The sequence below is a fragment of the Notamacropus eugenii genome, chromosome 1, assembly GCF_028372415.1.
Source record: "Notamacropus eugenii isolate mMacEug1 chromosome 1, mMacEug1.pri_v2, whole genome shotgun sequence".
Taxonomy (NCBI): domain Eukaryota; kingdom Metazoa; phylum Chordata; class Mammalia; order Diprotodontia; family Macropodidae; genus Notamacropus; species Notamacropus eugenii.
The window spans coordinates 324,970,414-324,996,694 of NC_092872.1; the positions used below are offsets into that span (position 1 = coordinate 324,970,414).

At 35.9% G+C, this 26,281-nt stretch overlaps 1 pseudogene; it reads right to left on the reverse strand.

Annotated features, from left to right (window-relative positions):
- Positions 1 to 7,921: 7,921 nt before the first annotated feature.
- On the reverse strand, positions 7,922 to 24,290 carry LOC140517416 (L-lactate dehydrogenase A chain pseudogene; annotated as a pseudogene).
- Positions 24,291 to 26,281: the final 1,991 nt, after the last annotated feature.

The following is a 26,281-nucleotide window of genomic DNA, read 5'->3' on the forward strand; positions in this document are numbered from 1 at the left end:
GCCCAGGGTGCTATAGGTTCATATCAAGGTGTTACCTGCTTGCTCCCATCACAGAAATATGGTAGTTTCTGCTTGTTTGGGGGTGAGAAATAGGTAGGATTTTGCATTATTCATTTCATTAACTCATTTCCTTGGAGAAGTTATGGAAGCTAGATTTTTTTTCTTCAAGAAAATACATTTTATAGTGTGTTTATTTGAAACTGGGTTTACCCATATGTATCTACAAAATGAATTTTGCTGTGCTGAATGCTAGTATTTCTAACATAATCTTTAAATAATATATATATGTATACATATACACATACGTACACACACATATATATTTGCAGTGGTATTTTGAAGAGTGGTGGAATAGGAAGAGCAAGAAGAAAAAGAACTGAATAATGGAAAGTATGGTGAGATATCATAAGGAGTTCAGCAGGAAGCTTGCTGGGAGAATCCTGTAGGTTCACAGGCTCTGTTTATCTAAACCTGTGGTTTAGAAATGTAGTCATTTCAGGAGTGGCCTATTTGGGTGAGGGAAGAGGTAAGAAACCAAACAGGCCTAATTAAAAGCTCATTACAACAGATAATTTTCATTAAAATATTATTTCATTCAAATTAGCACGATCTTCAGAAGCCTTGAATTTTAGCCTAGGACCTGGGGACTAGAAACTCTGGCTAATAATGTGCAGTTTACTGAGGTCTATGAACCTCAGGCACAGTCCCTTTAGTTTCTGGATTATTTCTCATTCCAGTAAATTAGCTTTATCTGGTTCTGAGAGCATTTTATAAAAAAAAAAAAAAACTCTAGGCATCACATGGGTAAAATAACAAGGAATAAAAACATGAGTATTCCACCTAATCCGAAACAAATAGCTTTAAATCTCCCTCAAAAATCAGTCTTTCCTACCCCTTACCCTCCCACCCCTTTCATTTATCTTTTGGTTAGTGGTATTTAAAAAAATCATATTCCCCCACCAGGCTTTTCTGTGATTTCTTTACCTTGTACCATGTTTTTTGTTCTATTGTTATGGAACTTGACAGATCTCAAAACTGAAGCATAAAGGTAAAAAATATGTGGAGGGGATGTGGATAAAACTTTTGGGGGAAAAGGAAAACAAAAAGCTTTCAAAACAAGCTCAGATGAATTGAAATGGATCAAAGTAAATAGAGACATATAAAAAGATTTTGTAAGTTAAACGTGACCATCTATTCCAGATCTCACCTCATTAACTGCTGACTAAAGCTTAGCCTAGGCCTTCTGGGATATATAACATCCATGGTCAATAATAAGATGAATTCTGGGATATTCCATCTTGCCATTCCCTGTGTTGTTTTGAACAGACCATTGACTTATCTTCTTTACAATTATTTATCTTTTCTGCTAGGGTTGTTTCATTCCCTGAACTTGTATCCTCAGGGCCTAGCACAGAGCTTGGCACAGAGTAGGTATTTAATAAATAGTTGCTGATTGATAAGTAAATAGAGGAAAATTTGGTCCTGAGAATGTTGCTGAGATTTTAGCTCTAGACATAACAAATACCCTAAATGCTCAACTGAAGGCTTAATCATGTTATCTCTGTAATCTGTCTTAAATACATACATATACATACATACACACACACATATATAATCTGCAGATATATGTTTAATATTTCTCCCACTGACATGATGTGTGATATATGTGTATATTTCATGTATCTATATGTAATAAATGTATGTTTGTAGAATCAGTGCCAGTATTTTCCCTTGAACTTTTATTTTAGCAACACTGAAGTGGAAATCAGCCTCCAAGGTACAGATACCTCCTTTTGTTGTTGCTCTGAAGACCATTCAGTTGCTTTTCTGAGGAGCAATGACAATAGGAGTGGGGGTGAGGACAGAGTTGCTAGTAATTGGTAGGAAGGCAATGGAGAAAAGAGGTAGAGTGAAGAGTGTGGGGTGGGGAAGCTATGGTTCTTTGAGTAGGACCCGATAGATCTCTATGCGGAGTAATATTACAGCTCTTCCTCTCATAAACAAGCTGCATGTCTGTTTCTAAAGAACCCATCTGGCATAGCTTTGAGAATGGCAATAATTACAAGCTGATGATGGACATGGAAAAAAAAAGACCCACTGAACTAAGTCATAAGGAAGTACAGTCCTGGACTATAGGGAAATTACAGGCCAAAAAACCTTTCTACTTTAGGTCTTTTAGTGTTCTTAATCACAGACTTTAAATGCTGTCATAAACACTGCTACATTTTATTGACTAGCTCCCATAACAGAAAAATCTTTTTATTTTCTTTTTACCAATAACTCATTGGAAAAGTTGCTCTTTGGTGACTGTGCCATGTAAATGTACCTTTATCTCTAATGTTCAAAAGAAAAGGTAGGAAAATAAAGGTACTTATTAAATTTGGTCCGTGGAAATTTGCAAAATACTCTTACTTCTTACAATGTAGGTCAATTGCCTCAACTCCTAGACAAGGTAGGGAAGAATAAGGTGATTCTTCACTGCTGAGTATTTTTTTGATAGTTAGACTTCCAGAACTATGTTACACAACTTTAGAGAGGAAATCCTGTTTGCCCTTTGCCAGAAACATTTCTTACTTGAAGACATGGTTCTTCACCTGGGGTCTGTGAATTTGTCTTTTTTAAAAATTTGAAAAACATATTTCAAAATAATTGATTTCCTTTGTAGTCCTATATATTTTGTTTTATGTATCTAAAAATATTATTCTGAGAAGTGGTTCACAGGCTTCTCCCAGCCTGTCAAAAAAGAGTTCCATTACACAAAAATACTCTCTACTTTAGGAAATGTTTTGACATTGAAAGTAGATCCTTCAGAAAACAGACCCCAAAATGCTATAACTTGGATCTAGACTAGAAGTAGACACAGAACAAAAGCATTTTCTTAGTCTTGTTTGTTAATTTTTTGGGCCTTTCTCAGTTAAAGCCTATGAGTTTAGAGTAAGAGTTAGTTCCTGGTTTAGTGTGTTTAATGGAGTGTTTGCTTTCGTTGAAGCTAATTAAGTTTACAATAAAAAAAAAAGCCTTTGAAAGTAAGGACTTTTTTAATGGCTTAGACCCTAAAGCTTTTGACCAAATTTCTTGAAAATAAACTTAGTACATTCTCTTTTCAAACACTTTAGACTGCTATATGAGATAACTGCTTAAAGAAAAATCTTCACAGAAAGAAGTGAAGACCACACACGCACACACACACACACACACACACACACACACACACACGAATAATTTTTTTCCTTCTAGAATTTTGTGATTATAAAAATTCACAGGATGGATAGTGTATTAGAATTAGCTTTGGACATGACACCTTACCAACTGCTTTAAACAATGATATTTGTAGTGTTAAAGTGAGAATTAGTACAATTCAACACATTTAATGAGTTTTCTTCAAGGAAATCAACATCTATTTGATATATTTTTTTCAGCCTGAAATTAGAAATAATGGATAATGATGTGGATAGCTTTTCTTCTCCAGATGAATCATATAAGTAGGTACTTGTTTACATTGGAAATTGACTTTTACAATGTCCCAGATAAACTGTTTGTTATTCATTTCTTCTTTAAATTAGTGGTTGCCTGTAGCTTTCCCTCTTTCTTTTGTAACTTTTGCCACAACTCCTCATTCATAGTTGTTGAAGACATATTTTATTCTCAAGAATTTGCATCCAGCCTTGGGTATCCCAGAATGATTATTTAGTTTTGTTTATTTTCATTTGATTACTTGTGAAAACACGTAATTTTGTTTTTTGGTGAAGTTAAAGTAATAAAATGGTTGTGAGATGGAATTTAACAGTCAAAACTTAGTTCCCTTGTCCTTTCATAAACCTTACCTTTCCTGAAATCCACTTGTCAATAAGAAATGATTTCTTTATATCTCTTTCTTATACAGACTAGAATTGTTCCTAACAAAAGAAGCATGAATGGGTGGAAACTATATATTAAATGCAAAACTATTTGTCTAGTTTTCATTAGGTTGCTGAGTGAAAAGACTAAACTCCTGTCTTTTCCCAAGGTACTCAGATATCCATGAAGTTCCCTCACTTTCTGGCCTTTATAGAACTGTCAACAGGGAAGGGACCAGAGATGCTGAAATGCCTCTTTGTTTACAAGGGATGAGTATCAAGTAGACATTTCTGATAAACTTTGAGATTTCTTTTCTCCCATCTCTCTTATATTAGCCAAATTAACTTCATGTGTGTGGAGGGAAAAGATACTAATGAAAAATGAAAGTATCAAAATTTTAAACATGAACAAGTCAGCAAAACCATTGTGAAACTACTGCTAATAAACTGCTACTACTACTAATAAATAGTGTGGCCCAGAAGATGCAGGAACTAAGTAACAGGAAAAGATCCTTAGTCCCAAATTCCTTACATGAATGTAACTGTCCTATGTATTTAAAGTTTATTGAAAAATATCAGTAGTGTTGCATGAAGCTTAAAATTTAATGTAATACTCCTCTGTATTTAATAGCTTTCCTTCTTGTAGCTCCCCCTATCCTTCTGGAAATTTCAGTCAAAATAATAAATAAACAAGTTTAAAGTTCTTGTTAGTGGATTTAAAAATATATTTTTGCTTATTTTAGGACCAAGTATATCTCTGAAATCACATGTAGTCACACTGATTCTTTTCAATTGCATTTATTCAGTAGAAAATCTGTATTTTTAATATATTTATTATAGGGAAGAAGTCTCCTTTTAGCCAGAATAAAAGTAAAGTATGATAAGGAAATAATTTAATTTTTAAATCATGCACTTCCTTAGATGTTTTTTAAGTAGAACAATAACACTTAACCCTATGTAATGCTATCATGTTTATCACTGAATTTTTGATGCTATATTTTATAACTATATTTTAATCTAATAAGGAGAATGCCACTGCCTGTCTCCTAAAGGTACCATATGATTTCCAGAAACTTTACTTTTCCAGAATTGTAGACAGGAGGACCTCATGTTTGTATGGAGGGCCTTTTGCATTGCCATTCAATCCCTTTTACAGGAATACTGTTGCTGGAAATGAAGGATAATGCATCCACAGACTGACTACTTTCTTTGTTTTAGTGCTGTAAAGGAAATATTTATCACAAATTCTGTAAAATGTTGTTGATAGCCACAGAAAAGAATAATAACAATGAACATTTAATAAATAATTACCCACAAGGCACTGTTTTATGCCCTAGGAATATTCAAAAACAGTCAAACAGTTTCTGCCCCTACAGAACTTCATAATCCAATGGAGTATGTTTATGGGACTTGGGGGAATGTACACAGATAATGAAATATGAGGTGATCTGAGCATTAACAACTGAAGGAATTGAGATCTTCAAAGGAAGAGGAGACACCTGATCTGAATCTTAAAGAATCTGAGAGATGGATTTTTACCTAAGGGAGAAAAATTACTATTGACCAAACCAAAAATTTAGGATCACCTGAGGAAGCAAATATGCAGGAGTCAACTCTTTTCTAATGATATTAAAGGTCTATGTGACAAATAATGGATATAAATACAAGATAATTACTTAGTTGTAATTTATTAATATCAAAACAAAAGATATAATGAGATGTATATGTCAAATTGCGACTTAAACAATGAAATCTCTTTTGTTTTGATCTTGGGATATGTAACAGCACATGTGATGTCCAACAGGAGATAGCCAGCTCTATCAGGACCAAAAGAATGTAAACTCCTTAAAGTGAGAGACTGTTTCAGTTTTGTCTTTATATCCCTTGGCCAAGCACATTACCCAACACACAGGTACTTAAATATTTGTTGAATGATTGACTATCAATGCCACCAATACGATCTAATGTTATACTCCAGATTTAACAAAAGCAGCTGGTGCCCTCTGTAAATGTGCCAGTGATAAAAAGAAATATCCTAAAGCCTGCCCCACCCAGATTAGGCTAGTTTCTCTAAAAGGAATTAAAATTATCCTTTATTGACTCAGGCTATTGATGTGGTTTCCTGTTTGCGTGGGTACAAAAGACTGGAGGAACTTCACCTTGGTGCTGATGTAGACAACCATGAGTAACACAGGGATAGAGAAGATGAACTCAGCAAAATCATTGTCTTTGTTGAATGTACTTCTTGATTATCCTTTCCTTCATTTGGCTAAGTAAATCTCCTAATGATGAAAATGACTGTATTCCAAATCCGCCTGAGGAAATGAATTCCCTTATAGTGATAGGTTAAGGAGAGCATCTTTGTGGTGCAGGAGGAAGTGTGCTGTCTTTGGAATTTATTGCCCCTTTCCATTGGGAATCATGGCATGAAGGGCAAAATAGCCAGAATGAAATGGTTTTCCTTGCTTGAATGTTGAGGGCAGATGGGCTCTCATGACCAGGCCTTGCTATTTCCTATTATTTCCTCCTCTCACTTCTCCTTCTAAAACTATAAAAAATTTTTTTCGTGGGTCTCTTTGATTGGGAACTGGATATCCCCCAGGGTGTCAGGTTTGCTACTTTGTGATCTCAATTAAAGACACTTTATTCCTCAACTCATGGCTTTGATTTATTTTAGGATTTGACAGATTTAGAGAAAAGGAGTTCATTGTCCTCTTCTGTAAACAAACAAACAAACAAAGAGAGGGATTTGGACTAGTAGTTGACTTTGACCCTATTCCACTCAAGTCAACTCATATAAAGGAACATGTTTCAAATTTTATTCGAAATTTTTCTAGGTAGTAGCTCTGGTGATTTACAGATTGTTAAACTAACAACAAAGATTTCTTGGCCCAGGTTTCCCTTCTATATTTCTTTAGAGAATAGGATAATCCAAAGTCTCTGAGTTAGAAAAGGACTGACCTTTCAAAGAGCAGAACTGGAGCCTAACTAGATTCTTTGGCTCATCTGTTTAGTGCACATTAAGAAACTATTTTAAAGCATAATATCAGGTAGAAATGAGCAGTAATTCCACGTAAGTATTCTTGAAATACACACTACCTTTGCTGCTTCCTTTTCATTGTGAAAGTGAAAACCCTAGGCTTCACTATCTTACTCTTTTATTTTCTGTTTCTACAGGAGATTAGAGAAAAAAAATTGTCTCCTTTTGAAGTTTGTTGATAGCATCCAGTATTAGTAAGCTAGTGTTCAGAAGCAGATTTTCCATTCTTTGAAATGCTATTGCTTTTCTCTGCCAGCATGCTTTCCTTGTTATTGCATATTCCATCTTGTTAGTTTTTGGGTACATTGCTAGAAAATACTTGATGTAGAAACAGTAGTTCAGAAACTAAGGAAGTTTTCAAGAAAAAGGCTCAGGAAGTGTTGGAAACATTCCAGAGAGATGGAGTAGGTAGTTCCTACTATATGCAGAAGATTTTGGTAGGCCCTTGGGGAGATACAAATATTAGATAAGATGGCCCTTATGGAATTTAAATCCTATTTTTCATTGCAAATGAAAAGATATTTATGTAAAAGTGTTAAGTTTTATGTTCATTCTCTCTTACTTGATTTATGGCTTCAGTTATTCAATGGCTTATACATTTTTTTTATTACAAACGTTACACAGAATGGTAATTGAATAATATAGAGGTGATATTTTTAATACTCTTCTTTTCTTGCCTAGAATCCTTTACTTCATTACATCAAGGATCTTAAATTTTGTTAGGTCTCCACCAATTCAAATCCCAACCCTTCTATGCCTTAGTAGATGGTCTTTGTGAGTTGCCATGGCCAAAACCTTCAATTTATCTGATTGGTCACCAGAAGATTGAAATACAGCTTGGTTTTTGAACTATATTTGAAGCTTAACAGGTAAAGACCTGTCAGAGTTATGATTAGTTGGTCATTTTGGAGAATCCGTGGCATAGTGTGGCATTCAAGTACAATAGGAGAGGAGGCAAAGGGTTCCCAAGTAAGTGAATCTGTTTAATGAGATCTTGGCCATAAAAGCTTTGCCTGCTTTTAAAACATTTCTTGGTGAAGTTGTTTTAGGTTTTGGATCGTAAGATCACTTGAATATAGATTCGGAATTGAAGTAAGACCTTAGAACTTGACTTCTGTCCCATGGTTAAATCTATTTAAAAACCGGAAAAAAGGAGAACCCTAGAAATGTCACCTTTAAAAAGGTAGATTCTTTTTTTGTTGTGATACAATGGTGATAGTGAGATTGAATGCATTATTAAAGGAGTTGGCTCACAGACATTTTTTGGTGTTTTAAGTATTCCAGTTCTTTCCTTCACCATCTACAGATATTCATTAAATGCCTACTGTATGATCAGAATTATTAGGTATTGTGATATTTTGAGAAGACTGAAGTAGTAGAAAAATCCAATTAATTCTTCCCTCTAAGAAGTCAGCCAATTATGTTTTGTGAGTGATAGACAAATGGAATGAGGGAAGAAAAATGAAATCTTCCTACTACATAACCATGATCTCTTCTTAAAGCAGAAAAAACCATAAACTAATGGAAATTCTCAGAAGAAAAGAGAACCCTTTCAATCCATGACTACACTGACTATTTTTTAAAAAGGTTGGAGTAGCAGGAAGTAGGGAAAGGAGAAAAGAAGAAAATTTGTTTCACTTTTAACAAGCATTTCAATTCTCCATAATTGCTTACGTGAGGGCAGTAGGGAAATGGAATAACATGAATCAAATAGCTGGGAATGCCTTTTAGCCCATTGTTTAAGTTAAAGTTAAGAGTAAGAGTTGGGAGTAGGGACTTTGCAGCTGAGGAAACTATTGATGCAACTTTGCCCCTTCTCTAAAGTTTGTAGTCTTAAACTCTAGAGTTTTCTAGAGCACTGAAAGGCAGTGGAACTTGCCCAATGTAACACAGTCAGTATGTTTCATAGGCAGGATTGAAATCCAGATTTTCCTGGCTTTGAGTTCAGTTTTCTAACCACTATGCCATTATTGTTAATTTCTCTGATAAAGCCTCACAGTAACTAGACCAGGGTCTGCCCAACAACTGTTATGATCTATCAGTAAGATAGACTCTCTCCAAGCTTCTCCACATACATTTTATAATTTATTAGTAGATTCTTTTGGAAAACTTTGTGCAATCTATTCTGGTTTTATTTTAGTTATCCTGATGACTGTTGAAACTGTGAGTGTTATGCCTAGGTTAAAATCTTGCCTTTGGGAACCTAAGGTAGGAGTGTGTGTGTGTGTGTGTGTGTGTGTGTGTGTGTGTATTGGGGAGGGAGTTGAATTGGAGAAAGGGACATTAATGTGACACAGAAACTTTAAAAGTTAATGTAATAGGTGGGAGAAGCAGCCATCTTCACTAATCTCTGCAGCCACAGCTATCCAAATGAGTCTGGCTTATTCTGCTGCTGAGTTTTGATTTCAAGGGACCTAGCTCTTCAGAGTTGGGGTCAAGGCTGGGGAAGGCAAACAACTTCCATTCTTCAGTATATTTCCAACCCTACTGAGGAACAGTGAGCTTTCAAGAAATAGCTATTTAAGAGGCTATTTTAAGTAGTTTACCGTGATTGTATAAACCTTCATTTAAAATTGACTATAAACAGGCATTCAAATATTTTGCTCCATTTATGCCTATTGTAACATTTGGTTTCTAAAGAGTTCTAAAGAGCTTTAATCAGTAATCTTCAAGTAGGAAGTTATTCATCTTTATTGCCAGTCAATTCTCAGTGGTGGTCGCAGCAACAATCTTTTTATTGCTTCTGTGTTTAGTTGTTCTTTGACATGATAGAAGTCAGCTGCAGTTCAATGGGCTTGCTATTTGTGCAACTTAATTGCTTGCTTCCTTCAATACATACTCAATTTTTCCTTTTATGAGCAGGGCTGTTGGAAAAAATCAAGCTTAAGAATATGGCTATTCCCTGTTAATTAACCTCTTTCCCAAACCCATTAGTAAAACAGGTCAAATAGCCAACTGTTGAGTGTTAAGTATACCGTTACTAAGGCATTTCTTATCTGAAAAGTGAATCCTATGTCAGTTAAATGAAAAAGTAATTGGGGTTTGAAACTTTCCTAGCAGAAATTATATTTCCTTTTTAGCAGAAATGATGTTTCCTGCAACAGCATTGTTTCAAGGTTGAATAAATTATTGTCCCTTTGTATTAAGTGGTTATAGAAATCACCTATACGTTGAACATGAAAAGGAATAAAACCAGTCTTTCTTACTTTTGTTCTTCTTTAAAAAATGTTTAAATCTGGCATTCCTTTTATGTTGTGATTGTGATTCAGAATTCCTAGAGTAACTTGTATATGTGAAGATCTGTAAATGTGTGTGATGACTATAAAATATACTCATTGAGGGATCTGATTTTGAAAAAAGCATTTCCATTTCCATTTCACTGTTGTATTCAGATGGAAAATCACTTTAACTGTGGTGGTGATGAACTGATTGGAACCGTGCCAGTAGAACAGAAAACATTATGTAGCTATAAAAAAAAAAATTTGTAGGAAAGAAAGGAAAATGTCAGGGATTGGTTTATGCTTTTGGAGGAGGGAGACCAAAATGCAAGCAAAACAAAAATGGAAGAATTTACTAGCTCGAGAGAAAAGTCTGGTGTTTGTTATCCATCTATCTCTCAACCGCATTTTTAAAATTGAGCTTTAATAGAAAGCTCAACAAAGATGAGCTTTCTTTTCTTTAAAATCACTTTGCAGTCACCATTTAAAACACTTGGATATTTTTTTCAGGTATTCCTTTAGATTTCTAAAATGGGATTTCCATGATAAAACATCCCACTTTCCACTAATTGCCTTAGTAAGCAATTTAACTTCAGGGCATTTCAGTTTGCCTACTTGCTAAATGGAGACTGAGGTCTTTAGCCACTCCAGACAACTATCTAGTGATTTGATTAGTTAAGGACTGTGAAGTAAAGTTCTTTGAAGCAAAAATGTGCAAAGTCTAATTAATACTCAGTATGTTCTTTCCTTTTGGGTTAGGAAAGACCTGGTTCATATTCTAATGAATATGGGCTCTAAGGTTATCAGCTCTTGTCTTTCCATGTAAATGGAAGACTGTTGACATCTGGAGCCCTGGGTAGAGGTTCACTCTCTGGAGATTTTGCATTTACCCTCTGGTAGAGTATTTTAGTGCTCATCATTTGTTTAAGTGTAGGTATGCAATATTTGACCCAGTGTCTGTAACATTAAGGACTTAAAGGATTGAGGTAAAATTTATTCAGCTCCCCAGTTACGGTTCAATTTCATTTCCATTTCCTTTGGTAGCAGCTAAAGTACGTTGTCTAGGAAAGTGAGTATTCTGACAGCATAATATAATTTCCAAAGAGAAAACAGGGGATTTTCAACTTTGCTAGTCTTAGGACATTTTGGTATCACATAGGGGTACTCTACAAATCCTACATATAAATTTCAAATAGGAGTGGGGGTGCATTATGATTTTAAAATATCTAGAACTTTTCTAGGGAATCATGAGTTGCTGTTACACTATAATTCTCTCCCTATTTCCTGTAAGAAAGGAGACGATAAAGGTCCATTTGCTGTACATTTCCCAACAGTTAATTGGCTTAATTGAAGAATCAAATCAGATGTTGGAAGTTGGAACTGGGAGGAAATAAGCTGTTCAAAGGACCCAGCAGGTGGCACTGTGGATACTACAGTGGCAAAGTTGCTGTGAGCAAAAAATGAAAGGGAGGCAGCAGGAAAGAATAACTGGCATAAGGTATTAGAAACAAGTCTATGACTATCATGGAAGGTTAAAAAATAGAGCATCTCACAAAGCTACAGACAAATCTCTGAATGTCGAAGGCTGAAGCAGATTTGTTCTTCTGTCTGTATATTGAAAAGAATTATCATCTTGTATTTTCATCTTGTAAGTAGTCTCTTATTTTTAAAGTCTTGGTTATAGAGGAATTAACTTAAATTCTATCTGAGTATTGTGATGCAAAGTTTTAAAACAGGCTTATAGGGGTTTATAAAGCTTTGAAATAAAAACTTTTGTTTATAGAAATAAAGCAACTTCAAAAAGTACAGTATGTGAAATCAGAGCTAAGACAAAATATTTTTATAACATGAAATTTCTTTCTGTGCTCTTAGAGCATTGGTCACCAAAAGATATTAATTAGATTCAGTAAGTGAAGTATTATTTGGGGAATGTTTTAAAAAATGGCTATCTTCTACTCACAACCCTGGGGTCAACTTCACTGTAATTAAAATATAGGCTTAATTTTTTTTCCCTCTGGGGGAGATGGGGGAAACATTTGGAGAAGAACTCTCTGATTCCACTGTTACCTGTCTTTATTCATCAGTAAATTGATACTACTTCCTCGTTAAGTTGTGTATATAGGTGGAAGCCAGATAGTGAAATAAAATTCAGCTTTATTTACTTAAAAAAAAATTTTTTTTGGTGGGGAAGGCAATTGGGGTTAAGTGACTTGCCTAGGGTCACACAGGTAGGCAGGATTTGAAGTTAGTTTCTTCTTACTGCAGGAGCAGTTTTCTATCCACTGTGCCATCTAGCTGCTCCAGTTTTATTCACAAAAGGAAAGATTTTGAAAGATGACAGGAATCTTCTAAATGTCTTTCTTGGGGACCACATAGGCCATTTGGAGAGAAATAGCACTAGAGAAAATGTGATTTCTCTCAATAAATATTTTACAAATTGAAACCTTTTGTGGATTCTGGCCTTTCTTGGTCTGAATTTATTTCCCTGTTGATCTTCTGATGTCCTTATATTCAAGATGTGAAATGCTTATCCCTTCTACTCTCTGTTTCTTGGGCAAAGGAAAAAGAAACAGGTGGAGGAAAATTAGTAACTTCATAATGGCAAATCTTATCTTCCCAGGATAAAGCTGAGAGTGCTGAGAACATTTGGAAGACCTCTAGAAGCTAGCAAATGATTGGATTCTACCTTACATTGAGAGATTTGGTGAGCAGAGTGAGATCAGCATGGAGGAGGAGTTAAGTCCAGAATGGACACAGAGGACCATGTGGAGGGGTAAGGGTAGTGACAGGAGGGATAATGTTTTACAAGCTCAAGAAAGAATTTAGGATGTGCAGAGTCAACCAGGGTCCTAGGAATTATGTTTAGAGGTCTTACGATGTTATCTAGAGTATGTAGTACTTTGGGGAACTTTATGCAGTCTCCAATTTATAATCTGATTAGTGCCAATAAAGCCAAGGCAAACAGACACTTAAATTATCATGAATAAACTGAATGTCCCAAATGCCTGGAAAGTTTTGGTAACTGAGGGATAAAGAAATGGGAACCAATTTATTGTGCATTCAAAGCAAGAATATTTTTGAATCACTAAACAAATTTCATTTTTTGGAATAGATCCTATTTTTCTGGAGTTGGAAGCCTGTGCAGTGAAGGAGCAGCACCAAGGAACACACATTTCCTGTCATTCCCCTGTTTGGCAGGTTATGCCTATAAGACACTGGCTCTCATATCCCATAATTACTTTTTCCACATTTTTAACATATAGTAACACATAGTTGGGCTTGTGGTAGGGAAGCCAAGTGATATCCTGGGACCATAAATACTATAAATAGCTTAAGGAATATTTTAATTTTGTTTATTTTTTTTTGTTAGGGAAGGAAGCAGCTTCTTTCTTAAGGACCTGTACTGAGCAGAGATGCAAAATTGGTGAGCAGGTAAGTCCAGCTTTTGGTTTTAAGAATAGTTAAAACATTTCCCCCTATTTCTTGTTTACAGTATCTCTGGGTTTAACAAGATTCCCCTCCAGCTTACGTCACATTATTTTAAAAAGATCTCTGAGTCATAATTAAATTGCACCAGTTATGACATTTAAGAAAATAACATACCTATGAATACAGAGTGTCAAGCTACAAGATCATTTTTCAGGGTTAGCAGCTTAGCTCTGCATGAGTGAAGTAGAAAAATTGCTTGTGAGTAGAAAAATTGCTCGTCTACATGCATAGAATCATACTTGAAGACAAAAGTTTATATAATACATCATTCTGCTTCCAATAAAGCATTTGAATCATCCAAGATAATTATTTTCCTTCATGTTAGCACCTTCTAAAAATTGCAAAATTTATTACTTATTGACTTCTCCAGTGTTTAACATGCTCAATCAAGTAAAGTAATTCTTGCTTACTTCTTACTTCTTAGATTATATACTCTGTAATACAGAGTGTTTAATAAATATTTGTTGAATTGAGTGTCAAATCTAACATTCTTATGGTGCATTTTAAATCCATTTCTATTGGCATTAGAAGATACCTCATTACTGTCATCTTTATGATAACTATTCATGTGTTTAGATGCCTCTGCTGAAGTCCTCAACCAATTGATGACAACATAGGGTGGAGATGACCCTAGGTTCTGGTAGTTTATACTGCTTTAGGACACTGTCAAGATCCAAGATGGAGAGCTTTAGAGTACTAGACCAAAGACTGTCCCCAGAAAACCAGAAAAGTTTGGAAAGTTTAATCATCAGAAAGTTGGCCAGAGAGGATGATAAGATTTCTGATTGCTTTCAGCCATGTGATGGTCTAGTACTGAAAGGACTCGGCATTTTAAAATGATATGGCCAATACTGAGATGACCTATAAATTTTCCCTACTCTGTGACAGAAGCAAGATGACAAAGTGCAGCTATTTGTTAAAATAAGATACAGTTTCTCTTGGCTGTTTTTGCATGAATGGCAAGTGCTACGTATTCTGTTTTGATTCTCCTGTGGAGTGTTACAGGGGGATGGGCCATAATATTTCCCCCTGTCTTATATGGAGCAGCTGACCTTGCGCCTTAGCCCCTTTGGACCTTGTCCACTTGGCATTCCTTTCCTGAATTGATGATTTTGTGAATTAACAATATCTGGACTTCTAGAAGTGAAGTGGCAGGGGTGTGGCTGGTGATAGCTATAGATGCACAGTGCTTGATTGTCAAACAGTTAAGCCATAAAGTACAGAGGAAGAGCTTGTAGTTTGGAGTGCTTAGTTTGGTGTACAAAACTAAAGTGGAATATAAAATGTTTATCTAATAGGTCTATAAACTTCTTTATGTTCTGCTGAAATTAAATATCAGCCTTCCAGTAGGTTAAAGCAGTAGTTATACATTATTTGGCTTGGTTGATCTCATCATCTCCATAGGTAAAATTACTATCTCTGTGCAGATGATTGCCAGGTCTACATATTTGGTCCCAGTGTCTCTCCTGGCCTCCAGTCCTGAATCACCAATTGCTTCTCAAATTGAATTCTCACAGCCATCTCAAACTCAACATATTCAAATGATTGCCCTTAAATGTACCCCTTCCCAACTTCCCTAATACTGTCAAAGGTATCACCATCCTTCTAATGACTCAGGTTTGAAATCTTGCAGTCGCCCTTACTGTCACTTACTCCATATATTCCATCTATTTTCAAGTCTTATCATTTCCACCTTCATTTTCTTTTATATATCTCCTCACCACTCACAGAGTTACCACCCCTGTTAAAGGAGAGCCTACTGAAGGCTGGCACTCTATTAGTTCAGTTTTGATGATGGGACAAAATCAGGCACACATAAGTCATTAAACAGTTGAAAAAACTTAGCTCTAGCAGAGAAAGATTATTCAAAAAGGTTACAGTAGCCCTTAACTTGGGCTTCTGTATGGAAACCCATCTTATCATCTTTCGATTGTCTGTTTATTTTCCGCCCATTCACTTGGGGAATGGTTCTATATATTCCTTGATTTTTCTCTTGCTTCTAATTAAAAAAAAGTCTTTTGTTGTCTAGGTTTCCAGATATGCTCAGAGAAGATTTAAAGAGGGACATTAAGGATACATGCCCTGTTCCCATCATTATCAATTAATAAACAAATATTCTAATTCAACCAGGCACATGATATCATTGAGATTGCTAACCCACTAGGCAAAGAGAGGCAACTTCCTTTTGGAAACTAAAATCTCAGTTTAGTTATTTCTGGAAACCATGACCTTCCTTAACAGAAGGCTGGAATCACAGTGCTTCTGGCTATTATGTACACCTAAAGTAGTATCTATAGAGGTGAGAGATATTTATATGACCTCTGAGTCACAAACAAGCTATATTGTAATTATCATCATAAATGAATGATGCCATGTGGTCATTTTTAAAGGCCTGTACTGAGCTGTAAATGTGGTAGTATATGTTTTGATGAAGTACACTGAACTCAGTAAGGAAAACAATGACATTAAATAGCCGGATGCTTTTTCATCCTGATATGGTAGTTATGGAATAGGAGAGAGATGGAGAAAGCTTATGTTGTTTTCTGGGCCTGTCAACTGATCCTTAAACAAGGTTCTTTTGATTAAATCATCTAGCAACTGAAGAACAAATTCTTTTTAATCATATATGTCAAAAGTCTTTAGAACATTGGCATTCGTAAGTCCTAACTTTTAAAATAGTTTTTCAAGAAAATATTTGTAGTTTTCTCTGTCATACATTTTTTTGGGGGGAGGAGTACATGCTTTGCTGAGGATTTTTACGTTTCCAAAGATGGAGCTCTGCCTAATGGAGTTTCAGTTTTATTCATTTTGGAGAAAAAGTTTCCCTATTGCCCCTAGAAAGAAAAAGTCACTCACAGAATGTATGACATAATTGCTATTGCTTAAGATAACCACTAAGGTTACTTTTAAAATATTTTCTGTCTTAATTATAGTGTTTGATTTTGCTGTTTAAGTAGAAATGGTGACATTTTTGAAAATTGCTTGATTGTTTTGGAGATTGTGGGGGCATGAGGCTTCCATGCTGATTGAAACCAGCAATGGTTTCAGTTATTGGAGGAACTACAGTAATAGGCGGTACTCAGAGAAAAGATTGAGAATGGGGTAACAGACTGTTCAAGAGAAGCCTTATAAATAAATATCATACAAAAAAGAGTCTATTAGGATTCTTAACTATGTCTACCATATGCAAGGCTTCATGCTTAGCACTGGGGATACAAAGAAAGGCAAAAGACAGTCAGTCCCTGCTCTTAAGGAGCCCACCATCTAATCATGGAGACAACTTATAACAATCATACAAAACACACACATGTGCATATGAAAAATTGGAGATAATCAACTAAGACACTAGCATTAAGAGGGATCAGGAAAGTGCATCAGGTCAGGCTCTAATGCCAGCACATTCTTAGTTCAAGTGTGATATTGGGATGAAATGAGGAACTAGTGAGTCACTGAACTATTTAACAAAGGAGTTTATTTTCCCCGAACACAGCAAAGATGTGAAATAAGGTTACAGTGGCACTTAACTTCTCTGGGAGCAGCCCTACTCTTCTCCCTCTAGAAATACCTCTGGTCAATCAGTCTTCAGGGTATAGCACCTTACCCACCAAAGGTACCCCCCCAAATCTAAGAGGTCTAGAGGGGCTTTTTATTGGCCCTAGGCCAAAAAGCTACATTAAAGAATCTAGAGCCAATTGAATTTCATGGGAGGAGAAAGTTTCATCAGGGAAGCCTTTGGAGAAACTAGGGTTAAAATAAATATTGGATAAAATACATTAAATATAACAGGGAAATAGGTAGGGTTTAATCTTGACTACTGCTTACTACAAATGAAACCTTGGGCATATCACTTTTAACCAGCAGAAAGGAGGATAAAAGGAATAGTTAAAAGCAAAATAAACTTTAACTTCAAAGAGTAGTCTGTAAAAAAAATCTCAAAAGGAGAGAAAAAGAATAATAGTTATCAGGATCTTGAGTAGAAGAGAGGAAGGGCAAGGAAATGCAATCATATTCCTTAAAATGAGTTTTGATCATGCTCCTTTTATTTCATCACTTCCTTCATTGCAAAGAAAGAAGACATGATGAAGGAAAAACACAATTATTAATCACAAATGCATATGAATAAAATAAATTCACTCATAAAATGGAGGAGAATAGCAGGGTGAATTAGAAAGCAGAAATAAACAATAAATTGTTTACAAGAAACATAATCATGACAAGAAAACTCACACAGACTCAAAGTGAGAATTTAAGGCAAAATTTATTGTAATTTAAGCAAATTTTGAAAAGCAGATGTGGCAATAATATCAACAAGGTAACAGAAAAAATAGTATAAATAAAACAAGCAAGTTAATTATATTATGCTCAAAGACACCAAAGATAATGAACAAATAATCAATATTTCATACATTTGCCTAAAAAGATATAGCATCTAAGCACTTAAAGGAAAATAATTGAACACTAGGAAGAAAGACAATAAAACTATAATAATTGAGTACCTTAATGTGTTCCTTTTAGACCTAGACAAATATAACAAAAATGCAAACAAGAAAAAAGTTAAGGAACTAAATATATTTTCAGAAAGATGACAGCTGTCTGGCATCTACTGAATGGGAGCAGAAAGGAATATACATATTCTCAGTGGTGTAAGGCACCTTTACAAAAAATTGACCATGTATTTAAGGTATAAAAATCCCATAAATAAATATAAAAAAATTTGTGGGTCAAAGAACAGATCATAGAAGAAACAGATAATTTCATTTAGGAATTAAATCAATGAGACAACATTCCAAAACTTTGGGAATGCAGCTAAAGCTGTTCTGAAGGAAAAAAAAATCTCTGAGCACTTTCATTACTAAAAGAGACAAAGAACAAATGAATAAATTAGGTATACCACTTACATGGAATGTTCTATATCTATAGATCCCTACCTCTCAAAAGAGTTGGAGAGGAGGGGAAAGAAATATTTTGAGGCCAAGTGTATATGTATATACTGAATGACAAAGTAGAATAGTAATTCTCTTTCCTTTGCAGAAGAAATGTTTTGGGCTTTGTTTTAGGAAGGTAACTTTTTACTTTGCTATCAACAGTGACTATTTCATAAAAAGTAAAAGTAGCTCTAGAGGCTAAAATGGAGGTAAATATTAGCTCCTAGCAATTTCCTATCAGGTATCACAGATAGATATGTGCTTTAAGAAACTGGGTAAAATAAGCTGCGTTGAAAACTTTCCAAATGAATATTTCTTGAAATAACAATGGAAGTGTGGCTTCCCTGAAGTCTTAGCTAAAATCCCACCTTCTTCAAAAAGCTATGTCTCTCTCTATATAATACATACATACTTACATAAATATGTATATACATATACACACATACACACATATATGTATATATTATATATATGGGAGAATATATAATTTATATTGGGGAGAAACAACAACAACCCACTGGATTTAGAATCAGATCCTGCCTTATTTTTGCACCTCACAATGAGGGATTCAGACTATGTGACTTGTAAAGATTCTTCCTATGATCCCATATATAGCACCTGGGTACCTTCTCACACAAGAGATTCGGTATGATCTATCACAGGTTTGAGGCACTCTCTTGTTCAACGCATAATCCAAATCATAGCTTATAAACTCCCATCAGTGTTTACTTTTATCACACAAAATATTCATTAATTTAAAATAAAAGATGTTTAATCAAGCATCATAGAAAAAAAGAGATAAGAAAAGATTCCTCCTCCTCCTCCCCCTCACCCCACTTTGACACATACTTTCTTATTGGTAAGCATGCCACTACTAAGGGAAAGCACTCAAAGAAAGGACATTAATGATCAGAAAACATAAATGGAAAGAACACATGTGACTAGAGGATAAATGGGCAGAACATACATATAGATAACATAATGGCCTAGGAACATGTATGTCACACTTCTTACACTACAGAGCTACTATAACTTTTGTTAAATACCATATTGCATGCCTATGTCTCTAAAACCCATTTCAGTGATTCCACCCAGTTCTCTCAACACATGAAGAAAGGTATTTGAAAGCTGGAGCATTGAGGCTTGCTCTTTTCCCAAGATCTTTTTACTGGCATTTAAATGAAGCTAGAGGCCAGGGCAAAAGTCCTGTGAAGAAGATAATATTTTAGAAGGTTCACATTCCTGTCTTTATTATGGCTATATTCTAGTAACAAACATTCCTGACATTTGCTCTGAGTACTCTAGACCACATTAGACTCTAGAAAGAAGTTGATATTACTTTAAAAAGGAATTATCCCTAAAGTCTTAGATTGGGGAGGAATTCTTAGGTTCCAGTTTATCTGCATCACTCCCAATACTGGTCTCCTCCCCACTTCCTGCCCCCCCCCCCCCAACTCTTCTTTCTAAGCTTCTAAGTGAGATCCTCTACCTACAGCCAAACACAAACTAGCATCAAGGCATCTGGGTAAGAAAAGAACAGAACTGAAAGCAATTCAAGGCTTCATTTTCTACCATTTTAGACTTGGCTAATGCAGAAGGTGATCTGGGATTGGGACTACTTCACAGGTGCTTGGAGAATTTTGTTACCTCAGGCTGAAGAGCTGTAACATGAACTGAGATAAGGCTGCCTTGACTTGCTGATATTAAATGTGAAGAAATCTTAGAAGACTATTTGTAGGGATCAAAGGTGAAGATCAAACTAAAACATATAATAAAGATAAACTTACTTGTTCCTTGGTTAGAGCTCTTGGAAATATCCCTAAATTATAAATAGGGAGAAGGCTTGAATTCTTCCCATGTGAAATCAAGGCTGCATGATATTATTTTAAAGTCATATCAAGGGTATTTCTACTTGGGGAGATATCAAGAAGTGTGTGTGTGTGTGTGTGTGTGTGTGTGTGTGTGTGTGTGTGTATGACTACATTTGATATAGCACATGGAACTGTATGAGAAGGAAGCATAGTGATTTTAAAGTAGTGGCTTAGATGCTACATGCCTGGGAGCCAGTGGTAGCTAACAGAAATAGCTAGCAGGCAGTTTGCCATGGAAACAAAAAAGGACACTGATTTTCTTTGAGAATTCTCACACTTCTCTATATAGAGAGATATGGAAACTGAGGGAACTATTCCAGTCACCTATAGAATTCTGTAAGCTATCTGTTATGATTCTAAAATGTTTGTTTTCCCATTGGAGGTTATCAGCAACCACACTACCAGCGGAGATGAAACAACTTGAGGTCTGGGGCCAAGAAGAACAACTACAATTCCTCTTCCCTGCGAAACCCTTTAAATTTCTAAAGACATTTGTGGTGGCTCTTTATAATTCAGTTAATTTTCACTTTATGACTATCCATGACCATACCATTTGATGCATATATATTCAATATTAATATTGTTTTGCTGTTTTCTTTAAACATAATTTAAATTCTTTGTTTATCTCTACTGATAGAATAAATTTTCCTTTTTTTTTGATAGAAAGGTAGGATGACATATTGCCTAAAGAACCAGTCTTGGAAATAAGAAGACCTGAGTTCAAGTCTATTCTCTGACACACACTGGCTGTTTGACTGTGGAAAAATCACTTTACCTTTCAGTGCTGACTAAGTCTGTAAGTTACAGTGAAGGTGCTGACATCCACTGGGGAAAGGGAGTTTTCTTATCTGAAAATTTCCTACACTGATCATTCTATTTGTGTCTTTGCTTTTTATGTTTCTTGTAAGCATTTGATTTGGGGTTTTAGCTTTTTTTAAAAATCCATTCTGCACTTCTCTCTTTGTTGGATTGTTCATTCAGTCTGTTAGTCAGTCAGTAAATGTTTAAGTACCTATTAATGTGTCAGGCATTTGCTAAGTGCTAAGGATACATAAAAGGTAAGAGTTCCTTATCTGAAGGAGCTTACCGTCTAATGGGGGAGACAATACACAAACAACTACATACAAACAAGCTTTGTACAGGATAAATTTTTGTTATTGTTCAGTTGTTCCGTCTTGTCCAATTCTTTGTGACCCCATGGACCATATATACCAGGCCCTTCCACTCTCTCTCGAAATCTAAGTTCATCTTCATTGTTTACATGACACTTTTTATTCATTTCAATCTCTGCTGTCCCTTGTTCTTTTGCCTTCAATCTTTCCCAATATCAAGGTCTTTTCTAATGAGTCCTGTCTTCTCATCATGTGGACAAAGTATTTAAGCTTTACTTTCAGTATTTGATTTTCCAGTGAATAGTCTGAATTAATTTCTTTAAGTATTGATTGATTTGATATCATTGCTGTCCAAAGAACTCTTAAAAATCTTCTCCAGCATCACAATTTGAAAATGTTGATTTTTTTTGCCACTTAAGTTTCTGTACAGTCAAACTCTCACAGCTATCATTGGTACTGGAAAAACCATAATTTTAACTATGTGCATCTTTGTTGGCATGGTGATATCTCTGCTTTTTAGTATGCTGTCTAGATTTGTCATGGCTTTCCTTCCAAGAAGCAAGTGTTTTTAAATTTCATGCAGTTGCCATCTGCAGTGATCTTTAAGCCTGAGCACATAAACTCTGTAACTGATTCCATTTCTTCTCCCTCTATTTGCCTGGAAGTAGTAGGACCCTTTGCCAGGATTTAATTATTTAATGTTAAACCTCAAGCCAGCCTTTACACTCTCCTCTTTCATCATCCTCTAAAAGTTGCTTAATTCTTCACTTTCAGCCATTAGAGTGATCTTGTCTGTAAATTTGAGGTTGCTGATATTTCTCCTAGCAACTTTAGTTTTGACTTCTGATTCATTCATCCTGGCATTTTGCATGCTTTACTCTGCATATAAGTTAAATGAGGTGACAATATACACCCTTGTCATTCTCCTTTTCCAGTCTTAAATCACTCAGTTCTATGTTTGCTTCTAACTGTTGCTTCTTGATCTACATACAATCCTGGAGTTCCTCTAGCTTTTTTGGTAAGTCTTGCTTCACATATTACTGTAGTGTGGCTTTAGAATCTTAAGCGTAACCTTGTGGTATGTGAAATGATTTCAGTGATTTGGTAATTTGAACATTCCTTATTTTTGTCTTTCTTCAGGATTGGAGTGTAAACTAATCTTTTCCAATCCAGTGGCTACTGTTGAGTTTTCCAAATTTATGTTTAACTTTGTTGCATATGATATTTTGAGCCAGAGGCCCAGTTCTTTTGCTCTTAGATATATAGTGTTCCCAAGAACTGTGATCTTTTAGTGCTGCCAATGCTAGGTCTTGTGTGATTCTAGTTGAGGTACCATCCTATGTAAATTGTTTTCTTCTTTTAGCTCATAGTATTTTGTCCTTGATCTGGGGGTTTCAGGATTTAACTATAATATTTCTGTAAAACTTAGCAGTGAAAACCAACTAAGAAGGGATTCAAACCTTCAGTCTTCTGATCCGAAGTCAGATGCCTTATCCATTAGGGACCAAGGTTCCCAGTGAATCCTGAGTCATCTCCAGTCATCCTGAGGAATATCAGGTCTCTGGATTCAGATGGCTCTGGAGGAGAAGTGAGGTTGGTGACCTGCACAGCCCTCCCTCACTCAAAACAAAGTCAAGTGCAAGTCATGTCATCATTTCTCTGATGGCATGGTCTTCTTTGGCAACGAAAGACGAACTCAATCCTGTGAGCAGATGAAGCTGGCTGAATGCTAGCTAGGTAACTCACCTCCTCCTCTCCTGTCTGCCTCCCCCTCCCCTTCCTTCTCCTCTCCAATGGAAGGCAAACATGGATGGCCAAAAGATGCCCAGTTGACTTGGGTTTTACTGACTCCTTTCCTATTTCCCACATCTGAAATGCCATTCTGTCCCAAGACACATGGGACACTAAGAAAGACATCCTCTTTAATGCCATACAGGCCCTTAATCATGGTAGAAATTGGATGCACTCTACGAAGATTCTTCATAATGCTTTCTGCCAGATCTGCCACAGACAAGCCAATGGCCCAGGAAGTGCAGCCCTTCAGTTTGATTACCTGATAAGCACTTTCAGACACCTGTTTATGAACATCTTTCCAGTTTTCTGCAACAGCATCAGTTCCCAAAGAAGAATGAAGGTTCTTTAGAGACATACCGGCAAGATTCACACCACTCCACACAGGAACACTAGAGTCTCCATGTTCCCCAAGGACCCATCCATGACAACTTGAAGAATGGACACCAAGTCTCTCCTCCATTAGGTAACAGAAACAGGCAGAATCCAGATTGCAACCACTTCCAATAACATGGTTTTTAGGAAAACCACTTATCTTCCAGGTCACATATGTCAAAGTATCCACTGGATTGGAAACAATAAACAGCTTGCAATTAGGGTTGTGTTTTACAATATTGGGAATGATGAATTTAAAGATATTCACATTATGCTGCACCAAATTAAGATGACTTTCTCCCTCTTGTTGACGTGCCCCAGTTGTAACAATGACCAGCTTTGAGTTTGCAGTCACACTGTAGTCTTTGCCAGAAACAATCTTTGGCGTTTTGAGGAAAAAGCTGCCATGTTGCAGATCCATCATCTCTCCCTTTAGTTTGTCTTCTATTGCATCAACTAGGGCAAGTTCATCAGCTAATTCCTTTGTTAAGACACTAATGGCACATGCCATGCCAATTGCACCAATCCCAACAACAATGATCTTGTTCTGGGGAACCTGGTCCTCCTTTAGGACATTCAAGATAAGCTGATCCTTGACAGTTGATGCCATTTTGGAGGGTAGCTGAGGGGATAGCTGGTTAGGCTGCAAAAGTTCTGAGATAGATGTAAGGTTACTGATCCTAGGCTTGCATGACTTGTGTTGGTGGGCAGGGCCTTATATATCCATTCTTTATGTTTTTAAATTTTTTTCATCTCTTATAACTTTGTTGGCTTCCCCTTGCCCCAATTCTGATTTTCAAAGAGTCATTTTCTTCCTTAAGATTCTGGATCTCCTTTTCTAATTGGTTGACTATCTTTTCATACTCTTGTTGTTTTTCTTCTGTTATTCTTACTTTTCTTTTTAGTTTTTTCCTCAATCTCTCTCATTTGATTTTTAAAGTCTTTTTAAAGTTCTTCAATGAATTTTTTTTGGGCAAGTGACCATTTGACATTATTCTTTGAGGTAGAAGAGGGTTTATTTGCTTCAGTATCCTCCTCTGAAGATGAATCCCAGTCTTATCTATTCCCATAGTAGTTCTCTATGGTTGGATTACTTCTCTTTGCCTATGCATTTTTTTTTTTTTTGGTAATAATTTAGGTTTTATAATCACCTCTAGTCCTGGGTTATGGGGAATAGTCCTTCTGGACTCTGATTCTCTTCAATTTTTCGTTCTGACCTTGACCTCAAAGCAAGACCTCCAGCCTCCTGTAAGTGCCCACAGTCAGTGATGTCCCTATGCTACACACACAGGTGTGCACTGGTTCCTTTTAGTCCTAGCCACTTTCTACAGAACAACTGGGTATGGCATTCCTTGTCAGCAGAGGTTCACTCAATGTTTATGAAGATTACTGACAGCTTAATTGATAATGGATTTTATTGGGGAGAAACTTAAGACAAGCAGATCCATCATCATACTAGTACCATAGTCCAGATTTGAAGCAATGAAGATCTGCACCAGGATGGTGGCAGTGTCAGAAGAAAGGAGGGAGTTATATGGAAGAGATATGGTTCAATTCATTCACATGAAAGGTATTGATTTGGGGTTTATATTTTTTCTCTTTTTCGTTTGTAATATTGCTAAAAATTTTTTTTGATTTCCCTTCCTCTTTTGAGTCAGTATTTTATCCCTCCTTAGTTTTGCTTAAAATGCTTTTACTTAAAATACTTTGATATAACCCATTATTAATGATGCAGCCTACTACTTCAGGCTGCCACCATCCTCTATGCCCATGTTAATTCATAAAGAGCTCCTCTTGTTCTTCTCACTTTGTGGATAATTCCTTTTGGGAGGAGTTTTGGAGAGTTAGGAGGGAGTAGAGAAAAGGTCTTGTCTTTATCTTGTTAATTATACAGCCTAGAATCCCTGGAGGGAACTTTGGGGCCATCCCAGTCATTAGAAAGTTTTACTTGATATCAAATTGACTTCTCTCCGTTGCAGTTTTATACCTCCTCTATATGACTGCCTTTCAAATATTTGAACACAATTCTGATATTGCCATTGAATCTTCTCTTCTTCTGGCTAAATGTGCTCAGTTCCTTTCATTTATTCTTATAAGACATTAATTCAAAGCCCTTCACCAATATGGTCTCTTTCCTCTGAATACTCTTAAATTCTGGTACCCAGAACTAAGTACAATGCTCCAGATGAGATCTAATTTGAGCCAGATACAGTGGGATTATCACTTCTCATTTCTGGAAGCTATGCCCTTTCTAATCTAGTCCAAGATCACATTAACATTTTTGACTGCCATGTCACATGGTCGACTTATGTTGAAGATAGAGCATGGGCCTGACAATATAGCGTGGAGATGATAGGGAAGTGTTATGGAGGCCTTGATAGGCATAAGGAAAAAGCTCTAAGTAGTTCCAGGGTTGGAGTACATTTTTTTTTTTTTTTGGTGGGAAAGAGGTGAAGATGAAGGTCAAACTTTAGACAGGGTGGTATGGAAATGATTTTTTAAAAAATATCCAACTATAAAACTTTGTATTCCTATTGAACTTCATCTGATTTTATTTAGCCCAATTCTCTGGCCCATCAAGATCTTGAATCCTAACTCTGTCATCCAGTATGTTAGCCATCCCT